Below are 24291 nucleotides of genomic sequence, written 5' to 3' on the forward strand. Positions count from 1 at the left end.
TGCTTTGCCTGCTGCTGGTGTCTGATAGATACTTTATTGGGAGATTCGTTGTCATCTGCGAGGATTAAAACCTGACAGGCTGAAATGATATTGGAAACTGAGGAGCTGAGGGTTTCGCTGGATGGAGCCCGGTGTGTGTGGCAAGTGGCAGCGTATTTCTTCTTGGCACCGCAGTTCTATTGATCGCTGTGTAATACATGGGGCTTCGTGCCTTTAATTCTATCAGGTGAAGATGATGGATGGGCATGTGGGCACCTTTAGGCTGGCAGCACTCTGTGTGTTATCCAAGCACGCGTCAGCCCACGTTGCTGACGTGCCCAAGTGTTTGCTCACTGCACAGGGGCCCTGGAAGCGATGCAGGCAAAGCACCAACGCTCAGACTGGGGCAGCCGTGGCTTTCCCTACTGCAAGCAAATATAAAAAGAGAGCTGTGTGAGTCAGGGTGAGTTCTGAGAGGAGGTGCTGAAATAAAGATCACTGCAAGGAGGTGAAAAGGAATGCAGGGCCACGTCTCTTCTGGTGCAGACTTGGTGTGAGGCAGCCTGGATCCCATGGGTGCTGGCAGTGGCTCCGCATCCCGCGTCACGGCCGTGTCCCCGGCGCATCCGGGAGCACTGCAGGCCAGGGCGACCCTGCCCCGGGTTTTCTGCTGCTTTGCTGGATGGTTTCACAAATAACTGTTTGCCATGAGATATCGCTTCTCATTCTGCATGAAGGGGCTGTTTTATTTCAATCTGCGGGAGGGAATGATGAAATCCATTACGTCCAATGCTCCGAAAGCATCTATAGCACAGCTTCTGCGAGCTCATATTTTTTTTCCCAGAGACCGATAACTTGGAGGCTTTGGGCTTTTGTACAATCTTTAATCTTCTAAAGTGCGGCATAATTTAGCTAAGAAGTGGTTTGGTAAATTTCTTTTTCTTTTTTTTAGCGCTTTTAAGCTCTGCCCATGCTGAGCAGCCTCTGGACCTCGAGGTGCAGGGAGGCATCGTGCTCCAGATCTGAGATGGGGAGAGCAGATGGGCTCAGCGTTGCTGCGGCTGCTCCAGGTCCCGAGTGTGGTGATGGGTTCCACACAAACCCCATGTGGAAACTCTGGTGTCTGGGAGCTCCCTGGTACCCGGTGCTTGGTCCATCACTGCTTTCCTTTTGTCTCCTGCTCCAAAGTGCTGTGAGTGAGGGGCTCCGTGGTGGGGTGCCAGGTTGGCCAGTGGGGCGGTTGGTAAACGCAGGCTCATCTCACTTCCAATGCTTGTTTTTGAGCCCTCTTGTCAAGAGAGGATGCCAGCTGTAATTCCTCGCGATAATTACAGTGATGCAGGTCCCAGTAGCACTGACCTAATTTGCATCCAGTCCGGATGCCAAGAAGGTGTTTTTCTCCTGTGTTTATAAAGAGAAAATGCTCAGCAATAGTCCCTGGGGATGGTTCCCTCCCCTCCCCTGCGAACACCCGTGTAAGGTGGCTGCAGAGGGATGCAGAGCCTCCCACTGGATGCATAGAAACCAACCAAACCCAACAGCAAAGAGGAAATGGAAGGCTTAGGAAGGGAGCTGGGAGAGTTAATTGGGGCAGGGGCTGCTCTTGCTTCGCTGTTAATTTGAATGTGGCATTGCACAGATGGGAGTGCAGCATCCAAGCTGCCGTGAAGCTCCCTTTGAAGCTCACTGAACACTTCAGCATGCTAAGAAAAAAATAATCCTGCTGGCAGCTAATGGAATACTTGTTAAAAACATTCTTTCCTACGTGCAGAATTCAACATTTTCCCTCTTTTCTCCCTCTTTTATGATATTGCCTCACTTCTTCCACTCTGGAGGTCCCTGTTTCAATTCCTGTGACCGTGGGGCATCGTGCTGGGCTCTGCTCCCTCAGCATCCTGTATTCCCTCTGCGAGTGTTCTCTGTGCAGTCTGTGGGATGAGATCCTCCTGGTGATTTTGGGTCCCAAGCAACTCCTCCCCCCCCCGAGCTCCCACTCCACTGTAGGGCTGACCCTGCATGGACTGCAGAGAACTCTTTTGCAAAGCAGGCACCAGTCGGGAAGCAAGGCAGACAGCTCATTTAATTTACTTTCCTCTCTATTCCGCAGGATTCCCAAGAGTGAAATTGGAAGGGCTTAAATTGTGGAAATAGCTTGTTTGGTGAAGTTACAGCCCCAAATTGAGGCCATCTGTGATGCTGCACGGTTCGTGCCATGCAGCGCGTTCCCAAGCAGTCTGCTCTGCTCCGTCACTTCCCCGTGGCAGACATGCTCGTATCGCCGCTCCACGTCTGCAGCGGTGCTCAATGGGGACGTGCGGATGGGTTGGGGACGTGCGGATGGGTTGGGGATGCGTGGATGCATTGGGGGAGTCTTGCATCCTGGATGTCCGTTGGATCGAACTATGCACCGTGGAAGGGAAGAAAAAACCAAGCTGTAACACTTTTGTGGAGGTTTAGAGCTCTTTACCTAAAGGCTGTGTTGATGGAGAGCTTGGGTGGTGGCTTTGAAAAGCAAAAATTTTCCATTGCCTTTCAGGCTGTGCTGGTGCTGAGCTCGCTGCTGGTGACCCAGCCCTTCCCACCCACGGAACGCGTCGGTCGGGAACCCAGAGCTGGAACAGCCTCGTGGGAAACACTGGGACGGATGAATCAAGGAGTAATTTTCTGTTTATGGAGCAATTGCTGTGTTGTGCAAGCAGCCCTTTGTCAAGGTAATGGAAGTGCTTGGGCTGCACGGGGGGCTCCAGCCCTCCCCTCCGTGGGGCAGCAGCCGGGCTGGGCTTTGGGTTCGCAGATGCTGTAGGAACTCCTAATGGATGAACCTCTAATCCCGTGGAACATTATAAATGTGGGCTGTGCGTTAGCAGCACTCATAGTTCAGGGACTTCTACATCAAACAGCGCCTTTACAAATTGCTTTGCTACTCCTACAGACAAGTTTTCCTTTCTCTTTTATGTGCTCATAGAGAGGGAATTTACCAGCTGTTGGCAACCCACATCAGATCATTTTAAACGAGTTATTCAAAATATCATTAAGGATCCTCAGCTCGCGGAGAAGGAAAGAAAACCAAAACCTGCAGCTGAAGGCGGTGCCTGGGAGGGATGCTGGCATGGATGAGGTGATACTGGGTCACTCTGGGAGCTGCCATCACAGCGGTGGGGCCGGGCTGCCCCAAAGCCACGGCTGGGGAGGAGGGAGGCAAGGAGAAACACAGACACTGCTCCGGCTCTTTGAGAAGGGCTGGAAATGCCGACAGCCCACAGACTGCCCTGTTTCCATGGCAACAGGAGGATGCATCCAAAAGGACAAAGTTTGGAACACTCCCACATATGAGCTGGGATTTTTGTTGTTGTAAGTCAATTCCGTGTTATTATACCTTATTTTTGTAGCGATAATCTCCTGCTTTAATAGATCTCAGAAGTTTTTACAAGCATCTCCCAGGTCTATTTTTACCTCTCTCTGGTGCAAAAAAAAAAAAAAAAAAAACAAATGAGAGGAAGTCAGAAGAGGGGGGAAAAGAAGGCACAGAGTTGGGAGACAAATGTCAGCACAGCTTTGATCCCCCCCCGGATGCAGCTCCAGTTGTATCAGTTTATAAGCATTAGATTTGCATATTCATGTCCCTTAATTTGCTCTTCGGGGGCTGAAATCTAATAATTAATGAACAAAATCTTCCTGTGTGTGGGGAGGAAACCCTGGTTATGCAATAGAGAGATAATCAGACATAAATAACCTGGTGTGCTGGAGGAAAGGAAAGGCAGCCCGAAATCACAGTGCATGACAGCAGATCTCGGCCGGGCCGGGGCTGTGTGGGGCTGCAGTGGGCAGCCTCCAGCAGCGTGAATCAAGCAATAAATCCCCTGTGTTCCCCCTTTATTAAATTCCTTTTAGGAACACAGGGGCTCGCGTTCCTGTCTGCTGTTTATCAGCAATTAAGGTTATGGGCAGTGAGGTCGATGCTGATGCAGCCGCCGTGGGGCACAGCTTCAGCTTCAGGTGTATCCATGAGAATGCTCTTGTCTTGGCCGTGCATTGCTGGTTGTTTTCTTTTTTTTTCCCCCTCTCAGCATCTGGGTGCTCTTTCCGTGTGCCACGTCAAGCGCTGTAATTACATATAGTGTTGTCAGCAGCAAATAAAGATTAAGTTGTCGGGAAGATAAAGCGCGCTGGCTGCGGGCTGCTGCCTGCAGGTGGGAGCCGTGCTGCTGGGCATGCTCCTCCTGGGCTGTGCTGAACTGCAGAGCTGCTCCCCTGTAGCATTTCTGCCCTCCTCCCCTGGCCCTCTGCCTTGTCCCTCCTGTTGCTGGGCATGAGCCCTATTGAGGCCGCAATAATCAGCTCCCACCTCCCTGAATCCATGAGCTTCATCTGCTGTCCAGGAGCGCTGGCGGCCCTCTGCGAGGCTGGAGATGAGCTGCCCCTATCATGACTTTGAGGAGGGGAAGGTGCTGTTGGCTCCGGGTGCAGCTGCAGCGAGCGCTGCCAGCGGTGATGCCGTGTGCTGGGGACTTGCTTGGGGACGCTGGTACAATCACTTCTGCCTGGTGCTGTGCTGATGTGGGGATTTGCCAGCTGAGCAGGAATTAAGGCTGCGTTCACCACTATCAGCCAGCGGCAGGCCGGGAGCTGGCTCAGCTGCCAAGCTGATACACTTGGCCTTTTTCCTCCTTCTCGCATTGATTTGGGTCTTGCAAACAAAGGCATCGCTTATGTCCTTTAGTCCCACGCGCTGCCCACAGAGCAGCTCTGGGCTGGGATGGGCCAACTGCGCCCACTCCCCACGGGAGCTCCCCTCCAGCAAAAGCCACAAATCCCTCCTGACACAGAGTGCCTCTTGTGCCCTGCCCAGGGCTGCCAGCAGAGCAGGACCCTTGGCTGGATGTCCCTTCTCTTCCTTGACCTCAAACACAGCACAGCTGGGGCGGCTGCTTAAGGGCACGGCTTTGGAAGGCCGCAGCCACTGCTCTGAGTGTTCCTCCTCTGGGGATTTCCCATGAAAAGTGCTCTGTTCTGCCTCGAGTTCATCCTTCCTTATAAATATTTTATGGCTCTTAAGTAAGAAAATGTTACACAGCCGCTAAGTGTGTTGGATGGCTCTTTAAGCCTCCAGTGTTTTAACACTAGGCGGTTTATCATTACTAATTCCTTTGGTAATTACGGTAGGAACAATAATCAGAGAAAGCTCCTTGGGTTTTAACGCGGGTGTATCAGCTCCACAAGAAGGGATCTTGGGCAAGCAGTGGGTGGTAGGACACGCTCCTTTGGGGCAGGAGTATCACCAGGGCAGCAGGAGGAGGTGGAGGGCAAAGGAAAGCGCAGGGAAGTGGTGGGGTCACCATCCCTGGAGGTGTTTGATGTGGAGATGTGGCACCGAGGGCAGTGGTCAGTGGGCATGGTGGGATGGGGTCGGACTTGAGGATCTCAGAGGTCTTTTCCATCTTTATTCTATGATGGAGAGCCCTGATCCTGGCCTGGCTGGGGGATGACTGAGCACCACTCGCTCCCTCCTCGTGTGCTCCATCTCCCTAGCACCCCCCGTGCCTTTGCCTTTACAAGCACCCCAAGTGCTTTATCAGAGAGCTGCTTTGTTTTTTAACAAGTGAAGCAAGAGAGCAGGGGAGCGCAGTGCTGGGGCTGTGTTTGGCTGTGTAATGTTCATTTCATGCTCCGCAAGCAGTTACCGTATTTAAATTGCAAATATTAGTAATGCTGTCAGACTTCAAGGGTGAATGTGACTTATTCATCCCAGCATGATGTGAGTTAAAATGCATAACTGGAGCTCAAGCAGACAAGTCACATTTTATTGAAAAAAAAAAAAAAAAAGACGATGGTGTATGTATTAATGAAATTGCTCCAGATTGATTATTTCTCTTTTTGAGTGGTTTATCAGGGAAACAATTCTATTCCTTAACAGCTAGAGATGGGGACCTGTCATGTGCATGCTGGCTGAGAGGCAAACCCGGTGCAGGCGTGTTGCAGCCCTATAGCAGAGTTCACAGTGGGTCTTTGCCATGGGGGATGGTGCTTCCAGGCACTGGTTTAGGAGCTCGGAGGCTGGGATTAAGGAGCAGCCCTGCAAACTTGTGGCCGAGGAGCTGACTGCTCAGTGCTGTGCCTGCCCCATCCATGGGTGTCCAGTGCTGCGTTGTGTGGGCAGTGCTGGCCACCATTGCCCATGGTAGGGGTGGAACTGGATGATCCTCAAGGGCCCTTCCAACCCATGCCATTCTGTGTTGGAATCAGAACCCAATCCATGCCATTCTCTGATGCTGTGATGAAGGGTGGAAACGTTTACACCAGAAATTCCAAATTTCGCTGCGGGTTGCCAATTTCAGCCCATGTTCTGGGGCTCGGTTTGAATCATTAACATCAGAGCTCAGCTTATTGAACTGCGTTATCTATTCCTAGCATCAGCTTCTGTAAAAAAAAAACTGTATATATGTTTAAAACTTTTTCTTTCTTTTCTTTCCACTAATACATTTAAAATAAATTCTATGATTAAAAATGTTAAAAGTTTAATTGTCTCCCCTATTGTGCCAAAGTTCAAAAGGAACATTTATCAGTCTTGAGTTTAGGCTGCAATTGATGTGTGCAGCTGAAAGCTTTTTAATTCACTCAACAGGAAACAATGAGCACAACTGATTAAATTTGAGCTGGTAATTTATTCACAAGCGTCAGCATTTCACACCCTGTAAGAAAGTTTGCAACCACGGGGCCACGGAAGATGGAACCGAGTGCTCGGTGCAATTGGTGCCAGTGGGAGCATCCTTGCCACCATGGCCATACCGTGTTGGGATGGAGGGGACATGCAAGGCTCGAGGTGGGGAACAGCCATGCTGCTGCTGGAAGGAGTGGATGGGGAAGGCTGGACATCATAATCTGGCCCCGTAATGTGGTTTGCAATATTTAGATTAGGCCAAAGAAATTGCTTCATTAATCTCGTTACCGCTGCTGCACCGAGCGTCCATTCAGAACAACATTTGGGAACCTGCCATGTGCAGCCTTCGTTACCAAACGGGAGCTGCGTGCAGCCCTCCCGCTCCCCTTCCAGCAGAACGTGCGTGGCCGAGCTGACAACTGAGCAGAGCTTTGCCCTGCACAGAGGGCTCCAGGTGGGCAGCAGAGCAGCCCTGGGATGCTCGTTCTGCACGTACCAACCCTCGCAGGCAGATAAATGATTTCCTTCTATGTGGGCTGCAGCAAAACTGCTCCAGGAGCTCACGCGTGCTGCTCAGCGTGGATTTGTTCCAGGCTGGCCCTCCCCCGGCATAAGTTTAATTGGTCGTTAGTAAAGAGCCGAACAGATTTGGTGCCGTATTTTTAAATTAAAGGCGGAGTGTTCTGTCACAGCATTGCCACCCCACACCCTTAGGGCTGCTCCTCGTCCCGGCTCTGCCCTGGGCTCGGTTACACCGACATCACGGCCAGCACGGCACTGCCTCACGCTCGTGCTTCACTCTGCTCAAAACGTGCAGAGGTTTTAAGAACAGTCAGGAAATCTGGGCAGATTTCCCAATAAAACTTTACGGTGTATTTCTGAACGATTCACCCCAGCTCTAACCTTAAAACCCCTTTATCCCTCATTACCAGCGCGCTCAGGTTGGCCACATGCACTCCCTTTCCCTTCGCCGAACAATCTTTCCTTCACCTGCACATTCTCTTTTATTGTCCAATAAAGAAAAGGTCAAAGCCAATAGAACGATGCTGCTGGTGCCGCCGCATAAAACCACTCTTTCACCACCAGTAATTAGGGGTCGGTACCGTGAACGCTGAACAAATACTCTTGCAAAAGTCTTTCAGCAGCGTGTTATTGTATTTTAATGAGCACGGCCCAGAGCCATGCCAGCCTTTGGGAGTGCTCCTCCATCGCGCTCCGAAGAAATTTAACGGGTTTCTGGTGACATTTCCATTTTAATTTGCCATTTATTATTGGTGAAGCAGAGGCAGCTCTGGATGTGTGAGTTTCCTTCTCTCGAAGCTCTTATGGCCCAGGCAGGGAGCAGGGGTGATGCCAATGGGATGGAGCACAGGGGGAGCATTAACATTGCTCAGCCCCAGGTGCAGGCTATTGCCTTTGGCCACCCTGGGGGCTCTGCTCTATGGGCCCCATCACCCTGAGGGTCTCCAGTGCAGGATGCTGCACACAGAGCCGAGTGGGTTTTATGACAGCATCTACAAAGTGAAATCCTTATCCATAAACACTCCGAAACTGCTAAGAGCAAAACAAGCAACTGCTGACATGAAGGCTATTCTGGACAGCAGGCTGCATCCGTCGTAACAACTGAAACCATGCCAGCATGCTGTTATCCTCTCTTCTTTGCCTCTTGCCCTCCCCTGGGCCCATCAGGTGGGGTTGCCCATGAGGAGCGTCGCCAGCTGTTGGGTGGTGATGAGTTAAAGCTGTTTTATTCTGCCATCACTCTTCCTGCTCCAGGGAAGACAAATGGTTCATTATACTCCCCATCATTTTCTCTGATGCCTGGCTGCCTCCCATAGAGATGTTGGGGCTGCACCATGGCACGTCATTACCATGATCTCTCAGAACAGGCGTGGAGAGCAGTATTTCCTATTTGGATGTGTTGATTCATGCCAGGGGCAAACCAGAGCGATCAATTTTTATTTTTCTTTAAAAACCGCCTATGTAGACAGACATAGCACGAGAAAATAAACAATAAAGCACATCTTTTACCAGCTCAAGAGGAAAAGAAGAGAAAAACCTGTGGCTGCAAAAGGTTTTGCAACAGTCAAACAAATCTCACGGTGGCATCTTTCAAACCCGCTGACACCGAGCTTGAACAAATCCGGGCAGATCCGCTGGGTCCTGGGTGCCTCAGCCGTGTGTGTGGATGTCTTTGTGACAGTGATTCCTGCTAAGTTTAGGGAAAAACACCATTGATGCTGCTCTTTGTCGTCACTGAAACGCGTATTCACAAATGGCCTCATGGACACTCAGCTCTCATCCGCGTTCCTGGTGGTAAATAATGTCTTTCTCTGGGCTTTTAAGCGTGTCTGCCCCTGGGAGTGAGGGTTGCAAATGGAAAATGGTTGCACTCCTTGGGTCCGTGGCCGTTAGGGGGGATGTCTGCAGATATTACAGGAGAAAATTTCTGGAATGTCTCTAGCGGTACAATGCACACACTGACTATTTATTGTGGTGGCTATCAGGTTCTGGCCTCCTTAAGGTAAATATTGAACTCCTGGGCAATATTGCCTCTCCAATCCATGAATTATGATATTCACTTCAGCAGAAGCCTGTGTCTGTGCTACAGGCAGGGCAGAGCAAGATGTGAAGGGCAGAATGAAGCCCTCCAATGGAAGGTTTACCTTCCACAGCAAGAAGAGGGAAGGCTAAGGAAAAAAAAAAACATCTGAAAGCTTTGGGTGGATTTTTTCCCCTAAAAAGTCTTCATTTTCACTTAGAAGAATGACTCACTCCTGACTGTATGACTACATGTTGTTAAAATAATAGGGCTGGTGTTTCTAATGAAGTGATGGCTGGCTGTGCAAGGAAAACACTTGAGTTTCGATAGCAAAATCCTGAGTACTTTAGCTGGTACAAGTGAGTGAGAGTTCAGAACCTGCACTGCACAAGTGGAGCATACCATGGGGACCTCCAGCAGCGAAGAAATCAGCGCAGACTTGGTATTCTAAGTGGGAGTTTGGTCCGTGCCCCATGTGGAGTAATGGGATGATGCCAAGTCGCAGCCAATTGGAGGCCAACGTCCACCAAAACCTATGGATGGATCCTGGCCCTGTGCTGCTCAGAGCACCTCACCCAGGACCACAGCTGCTCTGTGTGCAGCCCTGAGCGGTCCCCGGAGATCTGATCCCTTTTGGTTTGTCTACTGCATCGAATGAATGAAACACTTTGCCAGCTTGGAGAGAAACAACAATAAAAGTGATTAACAACAGGGCCTGTTAATATATAAAGAGCAAAGCGTGTTTTATTTTCTCGCTGGAGGTTATGTTATTCCTGTTGTTATTTTTAACTGTCTTCTCCCTGGCTGCTCGAGGGAAACAGGAAGAGCACACTTGAAATTAAGTGGAAATTGAGGTGCCCAAGCACCCGGGGAAGGGGCTGGGATGGCTACAGCTGTTGCCTGCTCCCAACCATGCTTCCTTCCAGAATGTTTTTTCCATAAATCGGTGCTTTATTTTGATAGGCGGGAGCCATTCCTGTTCACACACTTTCAATGTAATGTGGGAATTAGTAATTTGTAATAGTGGCTGAAATCACTTTCTAATACATAAAACATAAATACAGCAAGCACGAACAAATGAGCCATAACTCTCTCTAATGGAAAACACTGCCTCCCTTCTTTTTATGGTGTATGGAAAAAATGGCCCCACTATTTTCGATCATTAATTTTGTATTGGCCCAAACCGTGGTGCTGCTGGTTTCCAAAGTACTTCTTGCAAAATAATGAGGCTATTTATTAGTACCAACGAGGCTGCACAGAAAGAACAGTTGAGATAGTTTCTATAGTAACTCCCTGCTAAAACATTTGACATTCACCCCTGCTAAATCTGTTCTGCCGCCTTAATTGCGAGGCTCAGCCGCGGAACCCGTGGCGGAGGCTTTGGGTTGAGGAGTCCCCATGCTAATTTTTCTCCATCCATTACACGGTCCATTTTAAGCCATTACTGCTATTCCTGGCAGCGGCCGGGCTGGGCTGTTAATGGGGGCAACGTCTCCATTTTGGTCATTGCATGCTTGGTGATGTCTCCCTGCAACGTGCCGGTCAACGCGCTCTATCCAGCTGAGGATCTGGGGGAAGATACATTTCCTCCATTGATCGCACTGTCCTTTGGCACACTGCAATTCTGGACCCCTCCCGGGACGCCTGGGCTCAGGGCAAGCCCTCAAAACCCCAGTGAGGCTCAGCAAGGGAGGGAAGGGAGCGAGGGCTTGCACAGTCCCAGTATCACAGCACTGTTGAGAAGTGATTGCATTTGGCCATTCAGTTACTTCCACGAATAAAGAAAAACACAATTATTCACATTCACCAGTCGGATGCTCTGGGAAATAAGAACTAATTCTATTTTTTATGCGCTGCTCTAGGAATGGTCTGTATTGAGTTAGAAAACAATAAAAATCCCTGGCAGCCCATTTATGCGTTCAGGCACAACAACCCGCCCGTAGGTCACCGCCACGCGATGCCTGCTCCTTGTAGAGCAGAGCTCCTTCTGCCCAGGTGCTGCTACGTGGCAGTGCTCCTGTCACCTTGTCCCCATGGGATCCCACCTGCCATCATCAAACAGGAGCTGACAACCCTGCCCGTTGCAGTGGGAATGGAACCAGGTGATCTTTGAGGTCCCTTGCAACCAGAGCCAATCTATGATTGCAAGATATGTGCATCATGTCCATAGGATCATAAAATCAGGAAGGTTGGAAAAGACCTCTAGGATCATCACGTCCAACCACCAGCCCATCCCCAACATGTCCACCAAACCATGGCCCCAAGTGCCACATCCATGTGGTTCTTCAGCCCCTCCAGGGACAGCGACTCCACCACTACCCTGATGGGGAATCCTGTGCCAACGCTTGGCCAAAAGATGCTCACGTGCCAAAAATAGCCCTCAATATTCAGTTATCTCCTGACTGACTTTTATTCAAATCTGTCTGAGGTCATCCTGGAAGAATTAGTCATCAAAAATAGAAAAAGTTACCGCCACTTACCGAGAGCACGCTGGACGAGCTTGCTGCAGGAAATGAGCAAGACAGCTTTATGAGTAAATTAACAAGATTTATAGCACCAGCGAGACGGAGTCAGCACTAATAGCTGTTCCTCCTGGTGCCCCACGCTGCAGATGGGCAGATAACGAGGGCAGAGCATCAGGGGTGGCTTACAGGGGCCGGGGTGTGGGGATGGCAGTGCCGGCTCCACGGGAGCTGCAGATTTCACAGCATTACTCCTTTCAGCTATTTTTTTTTTTTTTCAAATTGCTATCTGTTCTGAGGAGAAATCCCTGCCATGACGTAACTGCTCGCAAACAGCAGAAGGAAGCACGTGGCAGGATAAAGCATTATAGCTAATTCTACATAATTAAAGTGTAATTGGAAAAAATAATTAGTGAGGCTACCGCTGATCCTCAGCAAGGTCCTGGTGAGCCCACAGCCCTCTCCAGCTCCGTGGGGCTGCTCAGGGCAGCGGGAGCAGGGTCAGGGCAGGGGTACTGGCGCAGACCCCCCTGCACTGTGGGGATGAGCTGCTGGGCAGGGAGCTGGGGGATTATTCCGACTAATTATACCTTACTTCTCATTACTTCTAATCACTTTATCATGGCAGCCTCGTGTTTAGTTTCCCTCACTCTCATGGCTGTCCTGGCAAAGGTCAATCAGAAGTCAACACTCCCAGGCTGAACACTCCTATGGGAAGCCTAAACGGGAAGCACCAAGGCACCATCCCAGCCACCCCACTCACAGGTGGGATCACTGCATCTTCAGGAGGAGAACTGGAGATGTGCCCCTCTCCATTAATCTCAATTTGGGTAGCACAAATTCCAGAAATTCATGGATGCCCAAAGATGAAGGAGTGGGTAAATTTATCGGGGAAGTTTCCCACTGACAGTTATTCACTTAGCTCTACATGACAGGAGAAACAGGTCTGGGGGGGCATCAATCAGCCCCAGCCCGTGGGTGCTTGCAGGGTGAGTGGAGCATCTCCCTGCCTGCACTGCTGCTCTGGCTCACTGGCTGCTCCCGTCCCCCATCAAACCATTATTAGAGCTGGCAAGCCATCATGAGGAATAAAGATTTATTGTGGTGTAATTTCCCAGGAGGAAGAGATTAATGCTGGGGAGAGAGGAAGCAGTGTTTGTTCTCTGTGGGGATACGGGCGGGTTTCACCCCTCCGGCACCAGTGGGGCATCGGGCACCCCATGCCAGGCAGCCCCAGCCCCAGCACCTTCCCCTGCCGATCTGCTGGGCAGCACGAACCCAACCACAAAGCAATGCTCCGGGGAGCAAGGTGCCGAGCTGCAGCGCCCAATTACAGCCCCGTGGGGAGCCTGGTGCAGAGCATCTGCTCCAGCACCGCATCTGCGAGCCCTCGCCGCGCTCCCCGTGTGATGGCACAGCAGCTCTGCTGCCCTGAGAGCTGTGCTCATTTCTGTTCTGCTGAGCTCTTCAAAGACATTTGTTCCCACAAAGGCCGCCCGCCGAACGCCGCTTTGTTCTCTCCCAGCTTTGCAGGACGACAACAAATGCCTGGCACCGGTTAATAAGAATGACGTGCATTCTCATCTGGCCATCACTCCGGGCATAATCACAGGTTGCAAGGGAATGTGCCATGAATACAACATGCTGGAACTGAGAGGTTTGGGGGGTTATTTTGTTGAAGCCTTTGCCCAGGGATGGCTCCCTGTTGCCCAGATGGAATAGACCCGGAGCTGCAGCTGCAGGACCTGGGTGGCTCCAATCTTGCACCCCAGTGCTCTGCAGCACCTCCTGCTCCCCATGCAGCTCTCAGCCCCCTGCGTGTCGACCCTCCAGGTCCCTTACGGCGTGGGACTCCTCGTGCATCAGCGGGCTGGCAGCACGCCACGCCGTACATCACGGGAGGCTGTTGTGCTGATGATGTATGGCACAGCCCCAGCCCTGAGCACGGTGATGGTGATGTATTGCAGAGCAGGAACAGATCTGTGCTAAAATACATCAGCATGAATTAGTGCGAGGCCGGCACCTCGCCGAGCGGGAGCAGCCGCACGTGCAGCAGCAGCGCCCGGGGAAGGGGAGAGGAAGAACATGAGAAATCCACGGAGGAGCTGAGTATTGCACTCACTTATTGATTTTTTGTAGAGGAAAAGATAATCCACGGGCTCAGAGAACAACCAGCGCTCATAGACTGTGATGGAAGGGCTCCTGTGAAAGACCACTATTTTTGTTATTGCTATTGGTGGACATGCTTCGTAGGAGGAGGGAATGCTTATAATGCCTATTTCAGTTTTGGCTGGAAAACTTTCATCATTATCATTTCAATTAAAATTGCTCTTTGAAGCAGTTTGTCTTCAGGCTCTGCCACATGAATCTTTGCTCTCGTGAACACGGGAAACTTGAGAACTAAAAATGACCCTGTTTTATCCAGCCTTGTTTTATTTCTCCTCCGATGGGTTCCATCCCAGGGTTCTTGTCTGGGCAGACAGAGCAACGGGGCCATTTGCTGATTGTGGGCACTTTTGTTGGCTACGTTCTCAGCTATGTGCACCTGAGTGGGGTTGCTTAGGGGTCTTAGTGACCCATGGTGGATGATCCCCTTACTCTGTTTATCCTCGTACCATCACCTAAGATGAAGCTGGACGCTTCTCCTCTTGCCCGTTTTCCAAGCTGGCTCTCCTACCTTCTGGAATGGGCAATGAATACACATGAGCTGGAGATTATTCAGCACTTCCATAAAACAAACTGATGTTTGGCGCTAATTTATGGATATACCGAATTATCTCACACAAACGTAAATAGGATATAAAAAGAGAGATCAAAAAGCGGAACCTACAGCTGAGCCAGTCTTCTTAATAAGTAAGCAGGAGGAAAGAGAAAGAGGAGCGCCGTAATTTATGCTTCTGTGTGTCCCACTCTGTCCTCAGGAACGCGAACATCACTGACTGCCGACTGCCCTTGATAACTGCTCGCAATGTCATCTTTTTAATGAAAATTAAGTGCTTTGGTTGTACTAAGTAGAAGCTGTGCGGCCATGTTTAATTGCAGCGCTGGGAGATGGCAACCTCATTTGAAAGGAAGTAGGTCCTCAGAGGATTCAGCGTGGCCTTTTCTTCAAAAACAACAGGCACCACGAACTTGTAAGGACTAAAAATACCTTCCCTTGCATCTGTGCAAGCCGTTTCGTTTCCCCTTCATTTTCTCTAATTTTCTTTGTCTCCAGCTTTCCATGAGCTGATGCGTTCTTAATTACAGCCGCATCTGCCCACCCTGCGCATGGTGGTGGGCGCAGCGCAGCACCGGGCTCACCGCGGCGCTTCCAGCCCTGCTGGCAGAGCATGGCAATGGGTGTGCTCCCATCACAGCTTTCCATCCTCCATGCACGCTGTTATTTTCTATCAGCATCAACCAAGATGGTCCCTACCCCTCCCCGTGCCAGGGCCAGCCTTGCCAGCAGTGCTCTCACCATGGTTGGGGTGGTTGCTGCCCTTGGAGCCCCACGGGTGGGACTGGTGCAGCTTTTCCATCACTTAAGAAAAGCCTAAATAAATCCAGTTTTCAGAAGTCATATATTCCACTTCTAATATACTACGCTGTTTTTCATCCCGATCTTCAGGCAGAGCCGCGCTTGCATTCCGGCGAAAAGCAAATCCCTTGCTGGATTAGGTTAGCCTAGAAAAACTCTGTACATAAGCAATTACACATCATTTCTGAGGTGTTTTGTCTCCTCGCATACAGAAATCAAAATCCCCAATCAACAATTCATGGGAAGAAGCGGCTCCAACACAGAACAAAATGCGTGTTGTGTCCTTTCTTTAATCAAGTTAATGGTCATCATTTCACATGCTAATGTCTCCTCGGTGGTCCATCAGCTCGCTGCAGCTGCAGCAGTGTTTGATCTGGTGCAGTTTACCTAAGAGACCCAATTACAAGCTTTCCTCCAAGCAGGCAGACTTGGAAACCTGGCGAATAAAACCCTGCTGTGTCCACAGCAAACTTTTCCTCTGTCATCACAGATGGCAGGTGAATCATTTCAAGGCTTTGGGTAAAGCAACCGAACAGCAGCGTGGTTTCTGTCCCACTTTTTTTTCCATTCCCCAAGGGCTTGGGAACCAGCAGGAGGGCACGGGGGTGCTGGTTCCAACTGGAGATGCAGCTCCAGGGCTGCAGCTGGTGCACGCTCGGTGCTGGAGCTGCATGGCCAACAGTGCTTGCGCTCCGGCGGGCGGGCGATGAAGCGCTGCTTGCATCCCACCAGCGCCCAGGACCCCTCCGCTTCACTCGCGAGGCTGGAAACACAATTAGCATTGCTTTCCCCTGGTTATTTTAATTGGATCCATGGTGACGTGCCGGCGCACCAGCCGCGAGGTCGGGGTTGTGTGCAGCAGCTCAGCGGTGTCCCAGCTCTGGGGTGGGGGATGCGTTGGCGTTGGCATTGCCATCTAGTGGCATTCGCTCACAGCTGCCTTTTGTCCTCCATTTCCTTACACAATCAACAGCGACCAAGAATAACCAAAACTGTGTATTTGATATGTGTTCTTGTCATCTTTGCATCTGTTTGCTTGGCACGCTGTGCCTGGAAGAAAGATGTTAACCAAAGGCAAATCCAAGATGTGATCATCTCACAGAAAGGTACGCCAGTTATCTGGATTGGCTTCCAAGAGCTCCATTCCCCCTTTGCTCAAGTGGGGAGGCAACCACGAAACTCTGTAAACGGCAGAACCCATTTTCTCCTGAATTATCCAGGCAAGGAGTAAAACACACGCACCAGTGCGCAGCGTATTTGAAGATTACAGTGTGAAAAGCAGAAGAAACCCCAGGCAGCCCATAGCCATTCCAACACGAGGGGCCGGCACAGCCCTTGGCTGCCTGCAGCATCCTCAGTGCCGCAGTGCCCAGTGGGAGCATCACACGAGCAGGCAGCGATGTTGGGAGCGCGGGTGCCGGGCGCAGCACCCCTGCGTGGTGTCAGCACGAGGCCCCTCTGACAGCCACTTGCAATCTCCAGCGGCGGCAAGATAAGGGGGCTGCTAAGGAAAAGCCAAACCAGAAAGATAAGAGAGCTTATTCCGTTCAATTATTGAGCAGATAAGGCAGCAGAGGCGAGCTTGGCTCTCCTAATCCATCCCCTTGTGCTGCAGAGGGTCGGCCTCTTCCCAACGAGCCATCCCCACGTGGCTGCTGCGGTGTTCGTCAGGGGCTCAGCAGTTCAGACCTCCCGCCAGCTTATTTTTTAATATGTAATTAGCCTGCAAGACTAACCCTAAAGCACAAGATTCACTGAATCTCTCTGCTTTTAAAATGAACTGGCAGAGAACTGAAGGAGAGCTCGCTCAGACGGTGCTCATAGATCCTGCACAGCACTGGCTGCCAGCCCCAGCCTATGCAGGGCCAACCTTCCTGCAACAGCCTCTGTGAGCCTGGGACCACTCTTCCCCATATTTCTTGTGAAATATGAGCTTGGCATTACTCACAACCTTTGCACAAAGGTTAGGAGAGAGCTTGCTGGGATTTTCCCAGTGATTCAAAGTTGGGATGCACTGTCAGCAAGGAAGATGAAACACTCTCCCTGGGCAAGGTGCCCACAGCTGGGAGCACGGATGCGGGGCAGCATAGAGCACAAGGTCACAATCCTGCAGCAATGATGCTCAGCCACAACTCATCCCGGCCACGGGGACAACTGCCTGCAACCACGCATGTTCTGTTTGAGCAGGGCACAGGTTCGTGCTTTGGGGAAACTTCCTCAGATTTTTAATTATCACAGGCAATTAAGACTTTAATTCTGCCAGGCTCCAGCTGCTGTGCTGGCGGAGCTCCAGCATCCCAGCCACCACCTCCCAGGTCCACACAGGGACGCTGGGCACAGAGCAGGAGCTCCAGGATGGGGTCTGGGTGGCAGCCCAGCAGGAGCAGGGCCCATTGCACTCCTACCTGTGCACCAGGCTGTGTCCTGACTGCTTTCACCATCCCCACGGGGCAGATTCAGAGCACACACATGCCAGGCAGCGGAAGAAGGAGAATGAGCAATGTGGAGAGGAAAAGATGCACAGAGGAGGAACACAGCGCTCTGCACCTGGCTTTGCTTGTCGGCTCTCCCCCGGGCAGGCAGAGCAGGCAGCAGAGCTCAGAACTGGGGAGGGAACACCACGTGCACCTGGGGACATCAAAGCCCCAGGGCTCTGCTGGGGTGCAGAGCACAGTCCTCTGCAACATCCCTTCTCTTTTCATGATGAAGACCTCTTTTGTAGCCTATATCTAGAGCAAGTCAATACAGTTGTCATCATGCACACGCTCGTGAGAATGTGTCTCTCCACTGCTGCCTTTCACATTATCACAAATAAATATCACCTCGAAAAACAGAGGGAGCGTGAGCCCTGCCTCGCCTGGCGTCCCATGGTGTAATTAGTTAGCGCACATCAGCTGAAGCCTGAAATGTGGAATACAGAAATCAGAGGAGCTCACCCAACGAAACGGAAAATGAGAAAGCCTCGCCCAATGGAAGAGCTCTCTAAATATAACCATTGCTGCAAAATTATGTCAGAGAATAATTCATACTCAGAAATAGCTCTGAAACTTAGTGGAAGCATGAGCAGCTAAATAGAGCGAGCCACAAGGAACAATGCGGAAACGGCGTAAACACGACGGACGCGTTAGAGGAGAGCGTGGAAGCGATGATAAGGAGTATTCCAAAATAGTTCTATGCAGGCTGGCAGTGCTGGTTTGCATGGGAACGGGAAAAACCTTGGGGAGAGGTGGGAAGCTTCCTCCCCAGTGCTCACCTTCTGCACGCAGGGAGGAGTTGCATGGCTGCAGATCTGCGGCTGCTCCTCCCGGCACAGCTCACTCCCGTTCCTTCACTTCAGAGTTATTTCTGCTGCTGTCCTTAATTAAATTCAGTCTGATTGGATTTGATTAAAAGGTATCGATTGTGGGGAGGGGGCGTAAGGGGCTGTAATTGCGGCCATTTGTCAATAGCCGGGAGCCGGTGGGATCTCATCATTAATAAATCAGTGCTGGTGCCACTCAACACGGGGCCATGGTGGTGCAGAAACACAGCTGGGCTCTTCCCCTTCTGGACTCAGTGACAGATTCATACCATTAAAAACTGCAAGCAGTTGCAGCGAGGAATGAGGGGAGCCCCGGGATAGAGGGAGGGAGATGGCTTGGTTTGGCCGGGACGTGCTTCTCCAACAGCTGAGACATGAAGAAGTTACAGAGCAACACTTGTTAGCTCTGCGGCAGCGCATTGACACAACTCCAGCAGAAAATGGGGCCTGAAACGAGCAGATTGAACGCTTTAGATGCATTTGCATTACTTGCAGCACACGGTCATACCTCCCGGATTGGGCATGTCGAATGGCTCCTTCCCAGCCTTTTGTAGCTCGTCAGCAACGCAATGGGCCGCGCTGATGCCTTCAGATGTCTACGGGGTGATGCGAGCGTAAAAGTGCCACTTCATGCTTCGAGATGCAGCCACAGTAAATCAATCCTATTCATTTCCACCGCTTACGAACCGCAAATATTTTGTCAGGGCGAATCCAGCTCCTTGAGACCAAAGGCAGAGGATGCGGGGGACTCTTTAGGGTCAGTCCCATGGTGTAACTCAGCCACCCGGCCCCTGGCTCTGCCATTGCTGGATGGCAACCCAGCACATGGAGCAGGAGGACACATCACCTCGCCATCTCCTGAGCACCGATACCCCAGCACTAATCCACGCTGACTTATAAGGCATCGTGACTAATGTGGCCATAATCAAAACGGACCATAATCATTATAGCCATAAAGTGATCCTTCCACTTCCCTATTACTAATCTTCAGCTTCTCCTCGTGACCTTTACTTTTAAATGTTTCAATATAAATAATGCACTTCTGTGAATACATTCTTCTGATTATTTCCCACAGCTCTGATTCTCCATGTGCGACCGTCCCTGAAGTGGTAATTTGTTCTCTTTCCTGGTAATTGCAATTTTAGAAATAGCTTTTTCAAACGCTCGCAGCCTGATCTCTGCTTCGAAGAGATTTCCTCCTTCCTCCCCTCCGCCGTGCACTGTGACACGGGGTGGTGACATGGGGCAGAGCGGGGGCTCATGCTGCCCCAGGAGACCCCACTTCGGCTCGGAGCCTCCTAATGATTTCCAATTAACTCTTATTAATTCCAGCTGTAACAGGTTCATTTATTCAGCTGGCCGGGATGGGGAGCATGCTATTACTGATAATAGCACATGTTTTCCCTTCATGTAGCGATACACAGAGGGAAAAACAGCCCAGCAAAAGAGAGGTTGGTGGGAAAGCACCGAGGCTTGCAGTTATCAGTGATTAATCCCCATCGTACTCGTTCATAATAGACGTCGCGGCGCAGAAGTTAACGCAGTAATGACCACTGAATGGACTGCAATGCTTCTGCAATGCTGCAGAAGAGCAAAACGCTATGGGGACAAAGCCCCCCAGGCAGACAGCCCCCAGCTCAGCTCCTCTCTGCCCACAGCTGAAGTGTCTGCAGCCTGTGTCTGAGGAGGGGGCACTGGGGGACATGGCAGGGAGGTTCCCCACCCCCTCCTGCCCCCCCAGAACTGCTCCCGTCCATGCAGTGCCATGCCCCTGGGCCTGACCTTCTGCACCCGTTCAGAGAAATGGTCGGTGATTAATTTCAGCTGAAGGTTAAGAGCCAACATAAGCTACAAAGTCAATGACTAATCTATTAAGCTCCCCAGTAACTTAATTTACATGTTTTTAATGATTACTTCCTACCTGGGCACTCTGAAAACTAATTGGACTTGAATCGTTAAGTGTATTCAGAGGTGGACTCAAATTAATAAGTACCACTCAGGTCTGCTTTTAGCTGCAAAAGAAAATCAACCTCGGTTCCCGTGCTGCCAGAGCACTCATTGCTATGCAAATGCTGCGGCCTCCTCCATTCACAGGGTATCTGCTCTCTAATAACACGGATGCATTAGCTGGGGAGCCAGGCTGTGCTGTACCCACTGCCATTTAGGAATTAAAATCCCAATTAAGGGCTTGATGCACTTCTTGAAAATTGAGTTTTTTTGTCTTCTATTGTGGGGAAAGAAAAGAAGAAGTCGGTTCGGGATTTCAGATGGGCAGCAGGCCATGCGTCCTCCCGTGGTTCCCAGCGTGCACGGGGCCAATCAGGCGCAGTGGTTTCTGTCCTCCTCCAGCAGCTGCAGGTGGTCAGGATGGGTCCATCCCACACCCCATGGTGTCCTGACTGCACGGTGAGCAGATGAAGTGGGTCCCTTTCTGCACACGAGGAGAGCTCTTGCTTTGAGGAAAGGATCTGGTGACGAAGGAGATGTGGCTGGAATGAGAAGCGCCTACTTAGGAGCTAACATGAAAGCCCTTTTAATGTAATTTAATGGCAGAAGGCAAAATGAGGTTTAGAGATGCAGCGCCGGTTCTCTGCTTAAGGAGAGGATGAACACTTGGATTGGATCAATCTGCAGAAGGATCACATACAAAAAAAAAAAAAAGCAGCGTGGTGTTTATTTCCCTATGAAGTCTGGCATCTTTGCTGGAGCTGTGGGAAGTGAAATGAATTCATTCCGCGTCGGATGCGTACAGCTGTCCCCTTCACAGCACGCGCCCATGGCTGCAAAGCAAGGATGCTCATTAAGGAGGAGCAGGAGCCCAACAGCAGGATTGGGTCCCATTGGATCCTGGTGCGAGCTCTGCTCTGCAAATGCACACAGCAAGGCGAGGGGAAGGCGCATCACCGCATCCTGCCCATGCAACCACAATGCTTCAGCAAGAAGCAAACCTGAGGACGCACAGCTCCTGCACCCTGCTCTGCACCACGCACAGGGGCTGCACTGGCAGTGATGCCCAACAGAGCTGCAGCACCGCTCCCACCCAGCAGCCTCCGCTCCACCCGGGCAGCCCCAACCCGCAGGGATCCTGCGCTAATCATCGCGGAACGGAGAACTTCGCCGCTTGCCATCAATTAATAGCTGAGCAAACAGAACACAGCGGTCATACGGGGGAAGGGTGTTTCCCCCCCCCCCCCGCTAAAGAACAGTTCTTCTAATGAGGCTTGTAATAATAGTGATTAATTTGTGTACGGCTGAATTTTCAGGTTTGCAAACAAGAAGAGGCAATAGCTTTGTGTTACGGTTGACTCACATAAGCAATGTCCCCCCCCCCATCCTTCCGAGCCTCAAGTGGGCCGTAGAGAATTTATTTTACTGATTAAAAAGTTTATCAGAATAAATCCACAGCCCCAGGAGGGTATTCGCTGGGTCACAGCCAACGGACCCACAGTGCCATCTCCAATGTGGGGGGTGCCATGGGAGCCCCCTGCCTCAACCCCCAGTGCCAGGGCAGGGTGGGAGCTCAGCCCCACAGTTCTCCTCCAGCACAAAGAATGGCTCTGACAGAGGAAGCCGAATTTCCTCGCAGTCCACAGAGGATGGAGCCTTTCATTGTGGGTTTTTCATTAGCTCACAATACAGGAGCTGTACAGATGCTGTCTGTTCCCCCCCAATAGCGAGGAAATTATGCACCTGGGCTAGCAGCCAGCATACAGAGGATTTATGCTTTCCAAGGCCTTTTATTAACTTGACAACATATGGCTCTATCCAGAGCTCTGCTCCTGTTCCCCAGCCCTGGGCTGGGCTCTCCCCACTGCCCTGGGGTAGCACAGAGGGGGGGGAAGTACTTGTCCCTGAGTGGGTGGGGGTCAACGAGGTGACACCAAACAATTTCCATATTTAATAACGTTTTAATTCCCCTTTTTTTCTTTTCCCCTGCACAAACACTGAACAGTTTTTAAGTAGCATTGCCAAGCTCTCAAGAAAGTCAAAGAATCTCTCTCTGGCATGTGCCTGAGCTCACGGAGGCACAGCAGAAATGGGCTGACACAGGACAAGCCTTGACTCCAAACAGCTCTCCATGGAAACCCGCACTGAAGATGCATTTTCCACTATAACTGGGGCACATTCCTACACCAGCAAGAACCGACTTCTTAAGCAACAGAACCCCAAAGACAATCCTCTACTTTTTCACATTCATATCTGATTTTCATTCTTCACGGATTCCTAACATGAAAGGCTGTGACGGACCCTTTGGAACCGGAGCCTGCCCCAGCAGCTCCATGCACGTGAGGCAGCACTGGAAAGCAGAGCCACAATTGATTTTTGTCTTTAAGATTCAGGTTGCAATTGATTTCTTGCAGATGGAAGCTTTGCATCTAACGAATGCAGCGATGCTCTTGGAAATGCACTGTAGCTGGCAGCAGGGCTGTGGGCAAAGGAAGCTGCTTTTGTTTTTAAGCATTAGTAACTCCCAGCAAAAGCCCAGGCGGCGGAGCTTCAGCAGGTGAAGGGCTGGCAGGAGGGGGGAGCAGCTCAGAGCAGGCAGCACCGCCAGGAGAGACCTTGCCAAAACATTTTCATATCTCAATATGTGTGGGAGGAATGTCTAACGATGTTGAACTTAAACTGGCTGGAAAAGTGTCACATTGCTGCCTGGTTTTAGACACTTCTCTTTCCTCCTCAGCTAAAACAATGCTGCACAGCACTGAGCTAAGCCTCAGTGCTTCCCCCCCCCAGGCTCCCAAGCTGCGCAGCCGCCCCATGCACTCACCTTGTGTTGTAGCACTGGATCCTGCCCCACACCATCCTGGCTGCCCCATCCACTGCTGCATCAGAGCAGAGCCTGCCCAGAGACAGAAAGGAGAAGCCCTCCTAGAAGCAGCAATAAGCTGAAGCAAACTGAGCACTCCCACCAAGCACACCTCCCTCTCCATCCCAAAAGCCCTACCAAGCTTTGCAGCAGCTCATTATGGGCTGAGTGCCCCCAGCTGTGCGCCTTGCCCAGCTCACACCTGTGCGCCCAGTTTGTTTTTCATGCCCATCTCCACTGCCAGCCTTCCCCTGCAGCCTCACTCAGTAGCTACCAAGTATTTCCAGCTCCTGCAGCTTTGCTCTAAGAGCTTGGTCCAAAAACATGGCTCTGCTTTGCACTATGAGAGCTGGGATGGCTTCAGAGCGAGGGGAGAAGAGGAGAGGAGAGGGGAAGAGTAGCCTTACCCGCACTGAGGCACCTGGCCCCAGCTGTCCTCTGGTAGACGCACAGAGCTCAGGGTGTTATCAGAGATGTGTCAGCAATATACTGCAAATGCCACCGGGAACTTTGAGTTGAGATTAAGAGCTGCCATTTATATGTACAATAATGTCTCGAATCGATTGGGGCATGATCCAAATAAGCCTCGTGTAAGCTCGGGCACTGCCGCCTGCACAGCTGAGGTGTGCTGGCCTCGCTGCTGCCTGGAACCGAGCACCCCCTGCACCCCCAGCCCCATGGACCCCACCATCTGCAGGCCTTGCTTTTCCCTTCATGCACACACCCATGTTCCAAAGCTCCCGGCCATCACGCCGCCTGTTTGTGCATCCTGAGTGCAGGATGAGTTTGTTTACCGAAGCTCCTTCAAGTGCGGAGCGTGAGGATACAATGGCGTTGGAGTATTGTTGAGTGCTTTCAAGAAGATTACACCCGCTGAAGTAGTAATTAATGTTTGTTTTATTACGTTCTGGGGGATGATCGGCCAACAAGATAATTCAAATAAAGCAGAACATGCTCTGATTGAGCGCTGCTTAGGCGCTGATTCATTGCAAAGTGGCCCATGCAAAGGACTAATAATT

At 51.0% G+C, this 24291-nt stretch overlaps 2 long non-coding RNA genes across 3 annotated transcripts in view; one reads left to right on the forward strand and one right to left on the reverse strand.

Annotated features, from left to right (window-relative positions):
• LOC110386998 overlaps positions 1-3075 on the forward strand; it is a 3407-nt gene extending 332 nt beyond the window's left edge. The window contains exons 2-5 of one of the 2 annotated variants that reach the window (XR_002432349.1): positions 341-442; positions 932-1171; positions 2516-2690; positions 2945-3075. This is a non-coding gene — a long non-coding RNA (uncharacterized LOC110386998). The remainder of the gene's footprint in view (positions 1-340; positions 443-931; positions 1172-2515; positions 2691-2944) is intronic. The other variant, XR_002432350.1, reaches the window with a different exon arrangement.
• Positions 17675-23383, reverse strand: LOC110386994. The gene is made up of 2 exons (XR_002432345.1): positions 23234-23383; positions 17675-20951 (listed from the first exon to the last, which is right to left on the reverse strand). It is a non-coding gene; the product is annotated as an uncharacterized LOC110386994 (long non-coding RNA).

This window comes from Numida meleagris, chromosome 20, assembly GCF_002078875.1.
Source record: "Numida meleagris isolate 19003 breed g44 Domestic line chromosome 20, NumMel1.0, whole genome shotgun sequence".
Lineage (NCBI taxonomy): Eukaryota > Metazoa > Chordata > Aves > Galliformes > Numididae > Numida > Numida meleagris.